General features: G+C 38.4%; 1 pseudogene; it reads left to right on the top strand.

Annotated features, from left to right (window-relative positions):
* Positions 1 to 490: 490 nt before the first annotated feature.
* Positions 491 to 14,060, top strand: LOC112089137 (annotated as a pseudogene).
* Positions 14,061 to 19,133: the final 5,073 nt, after the last annotated feature.

The raw sequence follows: 19,133 nt of genomic DNA, 5'->3' as shown, positions 1-19,133 counted from the left end.
TCTACCAGTGGATAAGGAGATGAATGTCAGTTCTACTGCTGTCAAAATTCTGCAAAACATTTCAGAGAAAGCTGTAGACCGAGATATTATTGGTGAGGAAATTAATGAAAAAGAGGAAGGGGAATGGTGCTCTCCAAAAAAGACTATTAGACAATCAGATCGACAGGGAGGGGAAGATGTCTCTGTTTCTCCATCACGTTTCTTAGTATTAGTGGGTACTGAGGATCAGGATACTGACGCAGTCTCATCAGATGAGTCGCAGTTGAAGGATAAATCGGGCTCTGTTTCTCACTCTGTCGAGGAAACTGGTGCCAGTCAGACTGAGAATTTGAAGCAAAAGGATAAAGCAGAGGGCCTTGGAACTCGCCCTCCTCTTCCTCGTGCATCAAAAACGGCCATTAAACCTCTGGTAGACCAAGCTGCCCTTACTGTTAGAGACTCGCGATCTAACACTGCGGGCAAAAGGAATCCAAAATCCAACAAATAATAGATGTCGGGTTTTGTGTGGAATGTGCATGGTTTAAACAAAATTTCTAAGCATTCCATTGTACGCAGGTGGATTCAGAATCAGGATTTTCAGTTTGGTGCTTTGTTGGAAACTAAAGTAAAGGAGGGAAAGGCGTTGCGTGTGGCTGCGTCAATTTGTCGAGATTGGTCGGTTATTACAAACTACGAGTTCAGTCATCTTGGTCCTATCTGGGTGATGTGGAGCCCCAAGGTGAGGCTTACTCTATTTTTTAAAAGTGGTCAGATGATCACAGTTTCAGTAAAGATTGAGGAAAGGGATGAGGAGTTCTTCTGCTCCTTTATTTATGCTTCAAATTTTGCGGACGAGCGTCGTGAGCTATGGAGTGATATCAGAGATCACCATAATTCACCAATCATAAATAATAAACCGTGGATCTGTTTAGGTGATTTTAATGAGATTCTTGAGGCGGAGGAGCATTCTCATTTCGAAAACTCTCCTACTATTCCCTTGGGAATGAGAGATTTTCAGGGTTTAGTAAATGATTGCCAATTGGAGGATATGTCTTACGATGGACCGCTCTTTACATGGTGTAACAGACGGGATGCGGGTCTAATTTCGAAGAAACTTGATCGAGTTTTAAAGAATATCAGATGGGATCAGGCTTTTCCGGTGTCATACAGTGTGTTTGAGGCTGGTGGATGCTCAGACCATTTGCAGTGTAGATTTCGGCTGGAGGCAGAACAGGAAAAAGGGAAAAAGCCGTTCAAGTTTATCAATGCTGTTATTGAGTTTGCTGAGTTTTTACCGATGATGGAAACTTTCTGGGGTAACACTCAACCTATTTACTCTTCTACCTCCTCCATGTTCCGGTTTGCAAAGAAACTCAAGGCCCTTAAACCTTCAATTCGATCTTTGGCAAAGAATAGATTGGGTAATCTTTCAAAGAAAGCTAAGGAGGCATACAAGATCTTATGTGAGAAGCAATCGGTTAATGCTCTAAATCCCTCTTTACAGAATGTGGAAGAGGAAAAATCTGCTTACAGGCGGTGGGATTCTATTTCTAAGCTGGAGGAAAATTTTCTAAAGCAGAGATCAAAGGTTAATTGGTTGCAGATTGGTGATGGGAACAATAAGACGTTTCATAAAGATGTTGTTTCTAGGGAGGCCACAAACTCAATACGTGAAATCAAAAGAAGAGATGGAATGGTGGTAACATCAGCTGATGAAATAAAAGTAGAGCCTGCGCGTTTCTTTTCTAAATTTCTGCAACATACTCCTGATGATTTCGATGGTATTTCAACAGATGATCTCCGAGATCTGATCCACTTCAGGTGTTCGGCTATGGATGGGAATAACCTTATTAAGCCGGTTTCGGATGAGGAAATCAAAATGGTGCTTTTCTCTATGCCGAGTAACAAGTCGCCAGGGCCTGATGGTTTTAATGCTGAGTTTTACAGAGCTACGTGGTCGGTTGTGGGTTCAGAGTTCATCATTGCGGTGAAATTTTTTTTTGAAAAGGGATTCTTACCAAAGGGAATCTATTCAATGATCCTTGCGTTGATTCCAAAGAAAACGTCTGCTGTAGAAATGAAAGATTATCGTCCGATTTCCTGTTGCAATGTTCTTTATAAGGTTATCTCAAAAATTATTGCCAACAGGCTCAAAAGCATTCTGCCTCAGCTCATTGCGATGAACCAGTCAGCCTTCATTCAGGATCGTTTACTTATTGAGAATCTCCTTTTAGCGACATAACTTGTGAAGGATTACCACAGAGATACTTCCCCTGCTCGCTGTCCAATCAAAATAAATATCTCAAAGGCATTTGATTCTGTTCAATGGCCTTTTCTTCTTAATGTTCTTCGCGCTATGAACTTCCCTGATGTGTTCATACACTGGATCTCTCTCTGCATCACTACAGCCTCATTCTCAGTACAAGTTTACGGAGAACTTGCCGGTTTCTTTCGAAGTAGCAGAGGTTTGAGACAAGGTTGCTCCTTATCCCCATATTTATTTGTTATAAGCATGAATGTGCTCTCTAAACTTCTGGACAGAGAAGCGAGTGCTCAGCGTATTGGTCCTCTCTGATGGCAAAGTGAGATCGGTCGAAGGTATTGTAAAGGTCTTTGATGAGTTTGCAAGGATCTCAGGCCTGAAGATAAGTATGGAGAAGTCTACGATTTATCTCGCAGGGGTTACAGACTTGGTAAGGACTGAACTTTATGAAAGATTTCACTTTCAGACTGGACACCTACCTGTGCGATATCTGGGTTTGCCACTTCTTACGAAGCAAATGCGGAAGCAAGACTATCTGCCTCTACTTGAGAAATGTCGCAAGCGAATTTGCTCATGGACTGTTCGATCTTTGTCTATTGCAGGACGACTGCAGCTCATTCGCTCTGTTTTACATAGTATCACAAACTTTTGGATGGCAGGATTTCGACTTTGAAGTGAATGCCTTAAAGAAATTGATAAACTTTGCTCTGCGTTTCTTTGGTCAGGCCCGGATTTAAACCCTGGCAGAGCAAAGGTTGCTTGGGAGGATGTCTGTAAGCTTAAATCTGAAGGAGGTTTGGGTCTTCGGCCTTTGAAAGAGGCAAACAATGTGTGTTGTTTAAAGTTAGTATGGCGCATAGTTTCATCTCATCCATCCCTCTGGGTCAAATGGATTCAAACGTATCTTATTCGGAAAGAGACTTTCTGGTCGATCAGCAACAACACTAGTACAGGATCGTGGATGTGGCGAAAAATCCTTAAATATAGATCTCTGGCTAGCTCTTTCTGTAAGGTTGACATTGGAAATGGGGAAAACACGAGCTTCTGGTTTGATATTTGGTCGGGTATGGGACGCATTTTCGATCTGATAGGTGTAAGAGGACCTATAGATCTTGGTATCCCTCTTAACGCTTCTATTGCGTCATTATCACGAAGACGCCGTCGACGCCACCGAATTGATCTGCTCACAGAGATTGAAAATGTGTTGGAAGCCAGACTTGCGCAACTCAGCTCAGTAACAATGGATATATTCTTATGGAAGCACAAAGAGGGAACTTTCAAACCCTCTTTTAGTTCGAAGCAAACCTGGCTTCTGATTCGATCAGCTTCAGCTACAGTTCCATGGCACTCAGGAGTCTGGTTCACGCACTGTACTCCGAAGTTCTCTGTATTCACATGGCTCGCCATTCTAAATCGTTTATCCACAGGCGATCGGATGCAAAGCTGGAATGTCGGGGCAAACACTTTGTGCTCTCTCTGCAATTCTAGCCTGGAATCCCGGGACCATCTATTTTTCTCCTGCAGCTATTCGGGGGAAATATGGACAAAGCTTACCAAAAATTTGCTCCGGAGCAGTTTCACTACAAGCTGGAATGATGTGCTCGGCCTCCTCTCAGACTCGTGGCTCGATCGCATAACTTTGTTCCTGTTTCGCTTCTCTCTTCAAGCTACAGTCCATAGTATCTGGAGAGAACGAAACTCTCGCCGGCATGGAGAGGACCCGCTTCCGGCAACTAGGATTCTGCATCTCATCGACAAACTAGTTCGATGCCGAATCCAATCCATTCGCAACATGGGAGATAGAAGATACGAGGACGCACTTCAAACGTGGTTCAGTACCCGAGTTTGATCAATCTGCATTTTCGAATGTTGTATTTTGTTTTCTGTCACTTAGTTCTCTCCTTTAAACACAAGTCGCACCTCAAGGGGTTGTAAAAAAGTCTTTTTGATCTTGAATATAATTTTACATTCATTTAAAAAAAAAATACTTATATTTTATAAAATTGAAGTCTTGCTAATTACATTTTATTGATCATTTTAAACAGACGTACTTGGGGTGATTGATTACGTTGGAACTATTCAAACCGGTGTGCAAGGATCATCGAGTTCAACCTTCCAGTTCAATACGTGTATTGAATTCCATATTAGAGATTTGAAGTAAGTTTAGATTTTTATTTATGTATAGACCGGTATATACTCTTTATATGTTTTTTATATCATTATTTAAAAATTTCAGTGATGTTGTTCTTAATGTTCTGCTTATAACAACTACTCAACGCGCTTCAATGATATGTGGCAAAATAGAACAACTAATTTGGTGTTCTGTCTACTCAGTGAGTGGAGGCTCAGCAAAAATAAAGGTAAAAAGTAACAAATTTAGAGAAGAATAAAAAAACCTATATTTTTTCATTCATTTATTATAATATCGCATTGACATTGTGCTATATCTTATTTTAGAACACAGTCAGTTTATTCGAAACAGCGAAGGTATATCTCGATTCAGATTCAATCCTGATTTTAAGGAAGTTCAAGATTTTCGAAACAAGTAAGTTGGATTGTAAATCTAATATTATTCTATTTAACATTTAATACTAATAAAGATGTGTAACATTTGTCTATAATTGTATAGGTTCCAAATTGCAGGAAAATCTTCAAAGATCAATTCCTAGACGAACTATTTAGGTTGATACATGTATCTTACTATTTTGTGTTTTTCGTTTTTAATAAATTTCCATTTATCTTATCTGAATAAGAGTGATGTCCTCCTTACTTTTGTTATGTAATAAACATTTAGAATTCCTTTTCGTTTTTACGTATTATGCAATTACCATAATGACTTTTCAAGTACAATATGCTTTTGTTTCGTTCGTAGTCTAAAGTACCATATTTTACATTTACATTTTTATGTGAATTTTCATATTATGATATTAACAGTATATTGTTCAAAGCTCTAAAATCTGGTATTATATCCCTAAATCGTTGATCGATTCATTTAAATCATGAATGTATTCTCCCCGGTTTGATTTATATTTTTAAAAATTCTATTTAGAGAATTTTAACTAAACGATCTACTTTGTGTAATATTAAAGAAAATATTGTTTACACAATAATATTGTTATTAAATAAGTCAGAGAAATTACACAAAAATTTAATTTACGGACATGCATTGAATCTTCCTCACATTTTCCATAAAAAGTAATTCATCTTTATCTCTATTAACTTATTTCTCTGAACTCACAATTTTATTATTCATCTCAGAAAATGGATTTTCAAGAGTTACTCGAGATGAATTGGAAGATTTGCGTGCAATGGGTCAATGTTGGGCGTTCGATGTAAAAATCTTGAGTATATGGAGGAAACCATCTTCTTACGGCAATAGTATTGTGATGATACTCATGGATAATAAGATACTTATTCAAAATTCCTTATTCGCACTTAAACTACTTTATGTGATAGAGTACTTAAAAACCTTTACATATTCGGACGTTTAGATTCTTTTATTATACTCTATAGTTTTAACAACTTAAATTTTCATTCTATTTTGCATTTCTTTGTAAATACTCTAAGGGTTTGAAGATATCCGCTAAAATAGAACCAAGTGATGTGCATCATCATGAAGATAAACTTATACAAGGCGATTGGAAGCTTATTCGGGGCTTCAAAGTATTTGTAAATAATCATGTTCGAAGACTTACACGCAATATCTACTATATTCTATTAAACCCTAAACCCTACCTATATATATGCTTTAGGAAATATCTGTTGGAAGAAGCTTTATTCTCTTTGTTTCTTTGCCTCTTTAGTGTAAAAACGAGTTTGATCAAGAGATATCTAGCAGATTTAATAATCTTAAAGCTGTTTCTTATCATTTCTTCATCTCATCTTTACTTCTAATCATGATTAACATCACCTCTTGCAAAGGAAATGGTGTGTTCATCATGATTAGTGAGTAGTCTTCTTTGAAGCTTCTAGGTGTGTAGATTAGGGTGCTTAGATGTTTGATTTATGATGTTTAAGTTCTAGATTCTCATTTCCTTTCCTTAGTTAGCTGCTCTTAATGCCAGATTTCCTTGAGAAAGTGAAATCTGGGTTCATAGGCATTTCATGCACCAAAAGTGTTTGATGAAATGCCTGAATGAGCTAACTTAAGGGTTTATGTTTTGAATGCCATGGTAATGTTTGTTTGAAGCATAAATGACATATTAGAACTGTTTATTAATGCATATTGATCATAATTACCACTAATGAGAGTTAGGTTTTAATGCTGATTGATATAGTGATCATTGTCTTGGGAAAGAAATGGTCTTGCTTTGAGTTCTAAGTTGATTGGAATTTGAGATCATGTGATGCTTGCTTTATCTTTCTGTATAAGATTCAATCTTTCTTAGCTATTATTTTGATGCACAAAGAGGCTGTTTGGTCATATTAGACTTGGAACCTTATGCTTGTTGATTGCTTATTCACTAATGGGAATTAGTCTTGATTAAGTAATTTGCAAAGGGATTTCTGTCATGAGAATGAATTAATCTGAATTGGAAGTCTAGACTAAAGATTTGCAAGTGTTGCATTGTTTGCTTAGCATCATGAATTAACATTTGAAGCACCCTGATCAATGATCACATCTAGAGGTTTAGCTTTCTCTTTATTTTGAATTTGAGTCTTTGTTTAGTTTCTCTTGTTTGCTTTGTTCTTAGTTATTGCTTGTTCTTGTTTGTTTTATGTTTTTAGATCACATTTGTCATCAACCTGTTTAATTAGACTTGGATTAAGAATTGATCCTCATAGTCTTAGTGTCTAGAATCTCTCCATTTGGATTGACCCTCAAGTGCTACAACACAAGAGGTTAATTAACCTTGGTAGGCTAAAAACCTACAATCAACCGCCGGTTTGATGATGACTCCTCTGCCACAGAGACAGCTGACAGCCATGAGACATAGGCGCCTATCCATCACCACATCATACCCACGGTTCTATCACCATTTTTCTTTTCTTTTGTTTAAGACTTTTTTGCTTTCATTTCACCATCTTCTCACCAACGTTTTCACACTGGGGACAATGTGATTTAAGTCTGGGGGAGGATGTTTATCCGTACTAATCTATTATTATTTGTTTCTTATGTTTTTGTACAAATTTTAAAATTTTCTATGCTTATTAAAAGACCTTGAGTATTTTTTAGGAATGTTTGACACAAAACTATGATGAGTAAGACCCATGTGCTTCTAGACTTTACATGCTAGTTTCTTTTGTGGTTAGTACTAAACTAGGCAGTAGCTAGAGTACTTGCACTACGAACTCCCACCAGAGGATTTCTACTCATGGAGACTCTTTCTGACAGGATAGACTAGCTCATTTCACTTGAACATAATCTTGACATCTAATTTTCTCATCATTGGTTTTAGCAGGCATCATGATACACATCTAGGACATTTTCACCTTATTGTTACCACTCTTTGTTTTCCTAGATGGCCAGTTCATTGTTAGCTGGTACCACACTCTTTACCCAAACCTTTATGATTAAACCTCATGCATTCTCTCTTTAGTTTATATCGACAGATATGTGCAAAAACGCCGGAAAGAGAGGAGCGACATGGTTTTCAGTCACTCAAGAAGAAGACTGAAGAAAATTTGGGAAAGTGGAGCATCAAGAATCTATCAAAGCAGAATGGTGCCTCAAAAAGCTTGAATTTAAATGTAAATTTCGTGCTTCCTAAGACTCTACATCCAAAGGCATCTTACCCTTTCAAAAAAAAAAAAAATTTGAAAAAATGAATGGAAAGGAAAAACAAAAAGCCTAAAAGAGTCTAGGTTGGCCGAAATTATATGAAGCAAATGCTACAAGTATTCATTTGTGAGCATTGGTTTTAAAACCTGGACAAAAATCTTAGTCTGGGGGAGTCATGGGAAGAACCTGAAGAAATAATATCAAGAATCTTAAGGCAAGAAGAATGTGACTGGAAACTGTGGATATCAACAGCTCCACACTCTCTCGCTGTTTTGCATAATGTCTTGTCTCTCCTGAAAAGGTAACCCTAAACACTAAAAACCTCACCTTCTAAACAGCCATTCTGAATACCTAACCTTTATTGCCTTGCTGAACTCCTCTTGATGAGAACCACTGGAACTTATAAACGAATGTTAAGAGCTAGTTGACTTAGGTTTAATTGTGTAGATTTTCGCATGACGGATCAACGGACTAGTTATGCTTGTGCTTTGGTGAGAATTTTCTAGACTATCCTTGATTTGAGCATAATGACTAATTCTGGGTTAGAAGCATGGTCTCTGAGATTTTGTTAGTTCCTGCGATTTTCAAACCTCTTTTCCAGATTTAGATCTTTGGTTTTGTTTGAGGACAAACAAAGGTTTAAGTCTGGGGGAGTTGATGACACCTGATTTTGACCACTTTTACGGATCACTTTCAGTATCTTATGCAGGTGTTTTCACTCAGTTTTAAAGGTTTTATAAGTGTTTTCCATATTTTAGAGTTTTAAAAGGATTTGCACGAAACTTGGGACTTTGAAGTGCATTTTGGAGCAAAAGTACATTTGTGGATAAATTCAGACCGTCAGAAATTTGGCAACCTATGAAGACCTTCTCACCGTCTGATCATCCCCAAATTTGGAGACTTTATAGAGGAGACAACCAGATTTCCAACACACTTGGAATCAAAAAGCGATTCAACGGTTAGATCTCCAGATATCATCAATGCACCGAAGGCTGATCAACACAAGTCCAGTCAATCACAGGTGCTTTCACCCGCGGCCAGCCTTCTTTCCACTGCGGCTCAAGAGGTTTCACTAAAGATGAAGACTGTAATTTATTGGTGGAGGAGATTCCCAAGAGCATTACTTACTCCTGGAAACTCGAAAACATGGTAAATTTTGGACCCTAGGCTTTCTTTCTATCAAAAAGGCTTTCCCCCTTTTTAAAAAATAAAAATCAAAAATGAAAAAAAAAAAAAGAGAAAGGGAGAAAAGAAAGGGAAAGGAAATTGCCTAAGAGAAGTCTTAAGGATATATCATGAGTTCCAAGGATTCTATGGATCATCATCGGAGAGAGTGGAGTTTTATTATTAAGTCCCAAAAAAAAGTCTAAGTTTGGGAGAGTTATAAAGATGATATCAAACAAGTAGAGATGTGCAACACTTGGATAACAAGAATACGTAACTGGAAGCTGTGGACATTAACAGGTCTATTCTCTCTTGCATAATATATTGCATCCTCCTAAACCTAAAAGGTAACCCTAAACAGTTTAACTCTTCCACTTAAATAGCCTTTCCATTACCAAACGTCGTCTACCTTGGATGACATTTTTATTGAGAGGTATTTCGAGTGGTTATGCTTTAGAGGTATGGACTCTGATGATTTTGAGTTCCCTATGATTTCTGTTTAAAGTTTTTCTATGCTTGGATCTTGATTTTTTTTTTGAGGAAAAACAAAGGTTCAAGTCAGGAGGAGTTGATAACACTGTATTTGTACTCATTTTCACTATTTATTTCTTATGCTTTTTCAAAGGTTTTAATTAGTCGTAAGTGTTTTCATTACAGTTTTTCTATATTTGTAGTTTGAAGACTCTTTTCAGGAATTTAGGGAAAAACATTGAAAAATGGAGAAAAATCTCATTTTCAGCTCAAAGTCAAACCGTTAAAAGTTTAGTCTTCAAAGAAGATCTTCTCACCGTCTAATCCAGCTCAAATTTGGAGACAATCAAGTGGCTCCAGCTGAATTTCCATAGCACTTTACTTCAGAACTTCAGCTGACCCGTGGCAAATAGCCTTATGGCTGCGCCACACACTTCTCACCCACGGTGGACCATCATTCCAACAGTCCTGGATGACTCTCACCCGCGGTGCACCATAACTCGGCCCCTAGGCTCATTATTAAGCCCATTTCGCCATTTCACTTCAGAGAAGCCATAAGGATGACCTAGAATACTTGAGGACCTATAAATACATTTCTTAGCAGCTTTCGGATGTGTGCTTTTATATTGAGTTTTTGAGCCACCGATCTTTGTTTCTAAGGGTTTAGGCGAAGAAAGAGGGATTTTTTCCTTGAACCTTTGTCCTATCTCCTTTTAATCTATTTATCTATTGATATATTCATATCATTGCATATTTAGGATTCATTTTAGTCCAAGAATAGAGTCTCATGCATGTATATTAGGTAGTTTTCTTAGAGTTTAGTCTTTGTTTTAGCTTTTGTACGAAATGCATTACGTCCCAAAGACTCTTGCATATTTGGAGTGTTTTCAGGTAATTTGGAGTCAATTTGAAACCTGATGGAGCTGAGACCAAACGAGATACCCTCACTTCAGTGCATGAACTTTGCCAAGTCTCTTGAAATTGACAATACCCTTGAAAGATTGCCTGGGGAGGAGGACCGGGACTTCGATTCAGCTTCCGGTGTCTTCATAAAGAATGTAGAGGATCGAGCCATATTTCCAGAGAACTTGGACTCAGACGATTTAGAGAAGTGAGCTAAACGATATGGCCGTTTGAAGGTGAACCTGTCTTGCAGACAATCCAGACCAATTAGATGCGCCTCAAAGAACTTCTGTATCGGAAGCCTTGCCGACCTCAGATGCATTTGGACCCTTCATTTAAATTGTAGCTTATTAAGTACCTGTATCTTGAAGTTATAATATCGAGTACCGGATCACTGAGTAGGAAGTTATGCAAGTTTTATTGCAAAGGGGTCCATACTTACACCGAGTTGAGTACCAGGAGGATCTTGATTGGTGTGAGCTAATTCTTAAGGCTGCTTCACTACAAGCCTTACACCGAGCTAAGGACCAAGATATTCTTGGCCGGTATGAGCTAATTCTTATGGCTGTTTTACTAAAAGTCTCACACTAGGCAAGATTCACAAGATGTATTGCTCGGTGTAAAAGCATATGCAAGGAGTCCGAGCAACACACTGACTGTTTTTAGCTTGGTGTTATCTCTTCATCTCCAGGGCATCAATCCACTCCGATCAAGCTTCTGGGGATGTGATGACCCGTGCATTTTGCTGTGCAGAATCTTTGAGCTACACATGGAGCAAATCTAGCTCGGAGTGAGCTCTATCTTTATAGGACCTCTTCAGACCGAGCTGCACACCTAGATGATCTATCTCGGTGTAAACACTTCAAGACCCATCAAGTCTGGGTCAGTAACCAGTTTTTCATGCGCTGACCCGGTCCAGACCTCCTTCTATAAATTCTTTTATGGGCAAAAACCCTAGACATCTTTTTTGGATCATCTTTTCATTATCTTTGTTTTTTGGCCTCTCTGGTGAAAACTTTTATAATTGTTAATAAATATCTTTGTTTTAATCATTCAAAGCTGTTTCTTATCAATCTTTTCTTCTTATTTTTCTTGTTAATCATGCTTAACATCTCTTCTTGCAAAAGATTAAGTGTGTTAAGCATGATTAGGGTGATAAGCATGAGTAGTCTTTTAATTAGCTTGTAGGTGTGTAGATTACAGTGCTTAGATGTTTAGGTGCTAGATTCTCATTTCTTTTTCTTACTTGGTTGTTCTTAATGATGGATGATAACACCTGATTTTGACAATTTTTATGGATCACTTTCAGTATCTAATGCAGGTGTTTTCAATCACTTTTGAAGTTTTTATAAGTGTTGTTCATGTTTTGGAGTTTTAAAAGACTTTTCAGGTTTCTTAGGCAAAAGCAATGCAAATTGGAGAAAAATTCACTTTTGGCCAATTTCGGACGGTCAAAAGTTTCAAATCCGATGAAGAATTTCTCACTGTCTGATCAAACTCAAATTTGGACACAATATAAAGGACACAACCAGCCTTCTAATACAAGTAGGATCAAAGCAATCCAACGGTTGGATCGTAAGTTATTTCCAATTTACTGAAGACATGTTCTGCAGTCTTGCGAAAGAAGCAAGAGAAGGAATGAAGTTTGGGCATCATAGACCAACCACCGCGGCCCAGGAGCTCGTGACCGCGGTGAAAAACATCCTGGCCATGAATCAGAGTCTTCATCCACGGTGGACCAGCATTTACCAGGCCTGGAGAGACTTGTTTCTGCGACAAGCCCATTTTCGGCCCAATAGCCTGTTTTCAAGCCCAACTCATTCTTTTTTCACAAGAAGCCCTAAGGACGACCAGAAACACTTGGAGACCAATTAATATGTATTTTAGGGACCTAATTTCGTGTGTTCTCCTTTCCCCTTGATAGGGAGGCACCCAACTTTTGTTTATTAGGTTTAGATTAGGGACAGTGCCGTGCTTAGAGTATTAGGGGCCTAAGACAAATGACAAGAAAAAATTTTCATTTTGCTCTAATTATTTCTTAAAAAATATAAGTTGTAAATCAGATTTAAATATTATTTTATAAGATATTATAAAGTACTAATGCTTTTTATTAATTTATAATAAATTTTCAACCAAAAAAAATAACACAAAAATATATATTAACCAATATACTAATTTTCTTTTTTTTTGGACATCAACCAATATACTAAATAAAAATACAAAAATTAGGGGCCCTAAAACTTGCTTAATATTAAGGAGGCCTAAGGCAAATGTCTTATTTTTTTTCATTAAGCACGGCTCTGATTAGGGAGATAGAGATTATTCTCTTGAACTTTTGTTCTTTCTTTTCATCTATCTATTCAGTTTATGCAATCTCTTTTTCTTTACTGCTTTTCTATTTCAAAACCAATGATGATGTTGTCAAGCTCAGCCATGTCTGAGTGGTCACCTTGCTGGGTGAAGAGGGCCATCAAAAGGGACCCCATGACCGATGACATCTAGGTTAAAGGATTTCGATACTAAATGATTCTCCCATTCATCCAAATCTCAAAGAGGTAACGCTGGAATAGCTAACCAGTGTCCGATCCTAGGTTAAATCCGAGCCACGAGAGTGTTGTATCTGGGTTGTCTGAACTGGATCTTATGGACGTCACCGTCGTAGGAAACGAAAGCTACCTACAGAGGATACGTAAGCAGAGATGGATTCCGAGCTACAATGCATGATCATGTTCTGGCATGAGAGCGAAAGTTATTTGCCATGAATGAGTGATTAGATGATTAGGGTGATGAGAGTTGGCCAATCTTACATGTGTATATCCTTGTTTCAGAATCATAGAAAATCCTTACTTAAATTCCTTGTGTGGTAGATCATGAACCCTAGAGATGAATCCTAATGCCCAGCACGTTTTTCATCTTTGAACCATTGATTAGAAGGTGAAAGTAAGAGTACTGCTGCCTAATCCTTCCCTCACTTCACTCTCTGAACGTAAAAACATCAGTTTCTATGTCACCAAGGATCAGCACTACAACCCAGAGATCCATCCTCCCATTATAACTATCAGGAAGTTGGGGATGCAAAGAGCACCTGCTAATGATGCTGATGGAGATCAGGAACCGGTTCAGGAAGAGCCCTTCTTGCCAGACCCAGTGTATGGGAGTCATAGATACTTCTTTGAATTTTATGATGGTCAGATGCCCAATGATGCCACTGTTGCTGCACATTACCGAACCAAGAACCTTCAGAGGTGGAACAAGTGGCAAGACAAGAACACCAAGAAGCTGGTGGAGACAGTGAAAACTATGGCAAGCACAGTTAAGAGCATGGCTGCTAAAATTAAGAAGCTGAGTACAAAGCTTGAGAGGTTCCAAAGAGGAGAAGTTGGCGAGAGCTCTCACCAAGGGGAGTTACTTAGAATCTGCGGATCAGAGAATCATTCACCACCAGAGTCAGAGGAAGACGAGGTCCGAGCCACAAGGGACGCCATGAGATCTCCCTCAGACCAATCCAGCAATCCATCCTACTCCATGGGGTCTCCAGCCCCATCTCTAAGTCCTTGAGAAGGTAACACTTCACCCTTGTAAATATGCATCTAGCTTAGTTTATTTTCACTTTGCATTTTGTAATTTTGCTTTGCACTTCTCCTTCATGCTTTTATAACACAAGGGACTGTGTTATCTAAGTGTGGGGGAGGGGTTTTGTGTATACTAATCATGTTTATTCTGCTCTTATTTTTCTTTTCACTTTGAGTCTTGCTTTGCATTCATCTAAGTGCATATAAAAACCAAAAAAAAAATTGAAAAATATGAAAAATTTCCACAAAAAAAAAAATGCTCATGTAGTTGCATTCACATTTTAGGTTGAGTCTAGTTTGCATTTTCATATAGGTTGCATCTTGCTGGGAGTAATGATAGGTTTTTTTCTTGAGAGTACATCACTTTGAGAATTAGGACCAAATATGCTTGTGAAATAATTTCTGTGCTTACAGGGCTTGAAATGATCTGAATCTGAGAAGCAAGTTTGAATTGAACTCAACTCTAATAAGTGAAAACCCTGAAATTGACTTAAAACTATCATTTGGTGCATTGTTTGAATAAGCTTGTGGATACCAATATACATATTTGAGCTAGAATCCTGCTTTTACCATCCTCTTCTTAGCTCAAATAGCTGAATCCGCATTTGGATCAGTTTTACCTCACCCTGAACCCATCCTTCTTTCAAGCCAATTGTTTGTGTGTGTTTGAGAGGCCACCTTGGACCAAACTTAGCAGAAAGTGTTAGGTTTAGGGCGACAAGGGCAAGTCTCATTGAGTGTTAAGTTCCATCATCAAGGAGCTGAGAACTAAGTGTGGGATTTGGCAAGAACTAAGTGTGGGGGAATACTTGTTGGTGAGTGGAAAAAGGAGAGATGAATGGAAAAAGGAGACTGGTGAGAACTAGGGGATATAAAAAGAAAAGAAATCAGTCTTGGAGTTTTGAGTCAAAGAAAGTGAGCTCTAGTGTTTTGGAAAGAAAGAGTCTAGCCTCTAAGTGAAAGGAAAAGAAAAGAAGCCAAAGACCTCAAATACTCCAAAAAGAAAGAAAAAAGAGGCTAGAGGTTACAAAAGAATGTGAAAAAGAGCTGTGTAAAGTTTGAACTCCAAGACTTGAGTCTGAAAATGAAAAGTAAATCCCCTAGTGAGAGAATAAGGAGTGTGAAAAGTAAGCAAGTGAGGAAACTTTGAGTAGAGTGTGGGGTGGGATGAGTCCTTGCCCTTGTATGCATAGGTTACCTTTTACCTTTAGCATTCTGCCAAAGTTTGGTCATTCATAGAGAGATCCCCTTTGCTGCCTTGAACCCACTCAGGCGCTGATGAGATCATTTTAGTCTCATAACCTCACCCTAGCCAAACTTTGCTTATTTGAATATTGCATCATTTGATCCACTTGGTTAAAAGCTTAATGAATGTCAAAGAGTTGAGGAATAGGAGAGCTTGTGGAGATTTCTTGTTGTGTTGTTATATCTGAGTATGGCCTTGCATTTCATATTGAGCATGAACTTGAATTCTTTTAGTAGTCACTTCTCTCAAAGGAAATATGAAATCCCAATGCATTCAACCTCTCTCTTTCATTTGATTCTTGTTTGCTTGAGGACAAGCAACAAACAAGTTTAGGGGAGTTGATATACTCATATTTTGTCATGTTTAGGATTGCATTTTTGTCCAAATATTGAGTCTGCATGCATTTAGCTAGTTTTATTAGAGTTTGTCTTTGGTTCTAGCTTTGTTTAGGGATTGCATTAGGTCCTAGAGTGTTCTGCATGTTTGGAGTGTTCTCAGGTCATTTGGAGACTTTTGGGAGCAACTTGGAGCAAGGATCAAGGAGGAACCCTCGCCTGTGTACAGCAACTCGGACAGATGGTTCAGTGCCGATGAAACCACCACTTGGATCGCGTAAGACAAAGAACTTTCACTGAGATTCAGCCTCCAGAGTCTTCATCAAGAATCAAGAGGGTCGAGTCTAGTTTCCAGACCACTTGAGATCGTACTGGTAGAACGGAGCCTTTGCCGACGTAACCTGAGCTCGATCCCTTCACCAAACGTGTAGCTAAAGACGTCATCTAGCTCATGGAGTTGGAAGATCAAGTTTCAGATCAGTGAGAAAGGAGTTATGAAGGATTTTGTGCGGGCGGTTTACATTCATATCGAGAAGAATACCGACCAAAATATGGTCGATATGACCTTGAAGCTCTGATGTTTTTGGCGGACTTTTGGAAGCTAAAATCCCGAAGGATTGTCGAGATGCTGCACCGGCTGATTTCTACTCGGTACTGATCCCCTGAAGCCATTCTTTGAGCCACACCGAGACGCTGCACCGAGAAGAATCTGGTCGGTATTGGGTTTTAAGGATTTCTTTACGTCACACCGAGGTCCTGCACTGGCCGCATTCACCTCGATACGACCTCAATCCAGGGCGTTTTTATGGGCCTTTTTGGGACCAATACCTAGTTTGTTCTCGGTTGGCCCACCAAGAAACCCTAACTATATATATGTTTTAGCTTTATTCCCTTGTTTTCTTTGCCTCTTTTGTGAAAGACTCCTTTGAAGAGAAATATTCCCTTTTTGAGAGTTTGAATTAAGAGAAATCAAAGATCTTTTGTGTGTTTAAAGCTGCAATCTTCTTAAAATATCATCTTTATCTCCTTTCCACATCATTAATCATGCTTAACAACAAATCTTGCAAAGGAATGAATGTGTTAAGTATGATTAGTGAGTAGTCATCTTAATGAGGTTCTAGATGTGTAGGTTAGGGTGCTAAAGTGTTAGATTAGGAGTGCTTAGGGCTAGATTCATTGATTCATCTCTCTAAACAGCTGTTCTCAAGGCTAGATCCTTGCATATCACTTGAGATCTAGATTCTGGGAATTTCATGCACCAAAAGTGTTTGATGAAATTCCTGAAAGAGCTGTATTAGAGGTTTAAGCATTTGCTGCATGATGATGTCTTGTTATTTGCTTGAATGATCTTTTAGAACTGTTTATTAATGCTCACTGATTCATATTTCACAAATGATAATTTGGTTTGAAAATGGATTAGTGTAGAGGTTAATACCTTCATGAGAGGATTAATCTAGATTAGAGTTCTTAATCATTTGAATCATGTCTCATCATTGTCATTAGCATTTCTAGTTTAGCACCAAAGCACCCTAGCCAACTATCATTTCTAGAATCTCATGCTCCCATCATTTCATATCATCTCATCTTGTTTAGTTGTAATTGCTTGCTTGGTCATTTGATCATTAATCTTTGTTCAAGATTTAATCTTGTTTTAGGCATTAGTCACAAACAATCTTCACCATTTGCTTGAATTAAGAAACTGTCTTATATTCTAGTGTCTACCACACATTGGACTGATAAACCCTTTATGCTGCAACAGCTAAGGGATTGATAACCCCTATCTAGAGCCTAAAAACCTCTATTTATCACTTCCCACCATCTGATCCAGCTCAAATTTAGAGACAATCAAGAGGAGATAACCAGATTTCCATAGCACTTTACATCACAAAGATCCAACGGTGCAATAAAAAAATACATGGAGAACAAGTTGACCCAGTTCACCAGTCCTGGAAGACTCTCACCCGCGGGAAACACATGTTTTACCTGCCCTGGAAGACTCTCACCCCCGGTGGACCTTAGGATGAGCCACAAGGCCCAACGTCAAAGCCCAGTTTGCAATTTCTCTTCAGAGAAGCCCTAGATGAGACCTGGAAGACCTTAGGACCTATAAATACATTGTTTAGCAGCCCTAAACAGGGTTGTGCTTGTGTAATGAGATTTTGAGTCACCAAACTCCGTTTTTCTAGGCTTAGGCGATGGAGATGGGGATTCTTCCCCAGATCCATTGTTCTTTCTCCTTTTTATCTTATTAACTTTTCTGTTTCATTCTTTTGTATTCCTTTATGTCTTTTATCATTACTTGCATCATATAGAGTAGTCCCAGAGAGTCAAGTTCTTTGAAGATATCGACAAGCATATATATCGATTAGGATTTCTATTGTTCTAGACCATATTCTGGATCTCATATCTTCTAAGTTGTTCATAAAGCTCGAGAGTAGATTCATGACCTATTCTCTGAGCCTAGGATCGATCAGAGCCACGAGAGTGCTGTAGCAGATCATCCGTACCTAGCTTCAGAAGAACATAGTCGCTATAGGAGTCAAGCTACCTATAGAGAAGATGTGAGAAGACGAATTCAATGTCTAATGCATGATCTTAAGTTTAGCATGAGAGCAAGAGTTAATTGCTAGATCTAAGTGATTAGTTGATTAAGGTGACGAGAGTTCGTTAATCATACATATGTATATTCTAGTTCCATGCAGATTCCCAGAAACAGATGAAGATAAATCGCCCATAAGCTAATTGGAAATGCCATCATACATCAATTAGAGTAAACTAGAGAAGTCTAAATCGCCACCTATGAGTTTAAGAGTCTTTAGTTTGACTCGATATGCTCCAGATGTTCTTTTAACAATTCATCCTGCATTACATTTTATTTCTTGTGAATATTAGATTAGGTTTAGTTTAGGATTTTAACCAAAAACCCGAAAACTTTTATTGGTTTATGACTTTGCTTACTTCCCAGTTTGTTGTTTCTCGCAAATTAGACGTCATCCCTGTGGATTGACACCCTAAGTCCTACAACGTACATCTGTGCACTTGCAGACACGAGGGTTTTATAAATTTAAAACTTTTGGAGGACCAACGGGCTTGTTAAAAAACAACCCTAGGCCCGCAAGCCCATCGGAAGACTATATATATGTTTGAGTTTCTGCCAAAGCAACATAGGAAGTAAACCAAATTCATAAACACTCTAACTTTTTATTTTTCTGCTTATTCTCTCTTTTATTTACCCTACTTTCAAAAACCTTTGAAGCATGGATCTTCCAAGAAGAAACCCTAATCCCGAGCAAAGGTCTTGCGACCTGTGTGAAGTTCCCTGCGCATGTTAATCACCATCCAGGCATGATTTTGATCATCATCTTTGGAACCCTAATCCGAACCATCACCATGGAGACTCGCAACCTCCACACCATCGAGATGAGCCCTATTCACCACACCTGGTGAATCGTCGACCTTCTCATCCTCTTCCTCATCA

Source organism: Eutrema salsugineum, unplaced genomic scaffold, assembly GCF_000478725.1.
Source record: "Eutrema salsugineum unplaced genomic scaffold, Eutsalg1_0 scaffold_12, whole genome shotgun sequence".
NCBI classification, from domain to species: Eukaryota; Viridiplantae; Streptophyta; class Magnoliopsida; order Brassicales; family Brassicaceae; genus Eutrema; species Eutrema salsugineum.
Note: the sequence above shows the minus strand (reverse complement) of the source record. Positions and strands in the feature narration are given on the sequence as shown.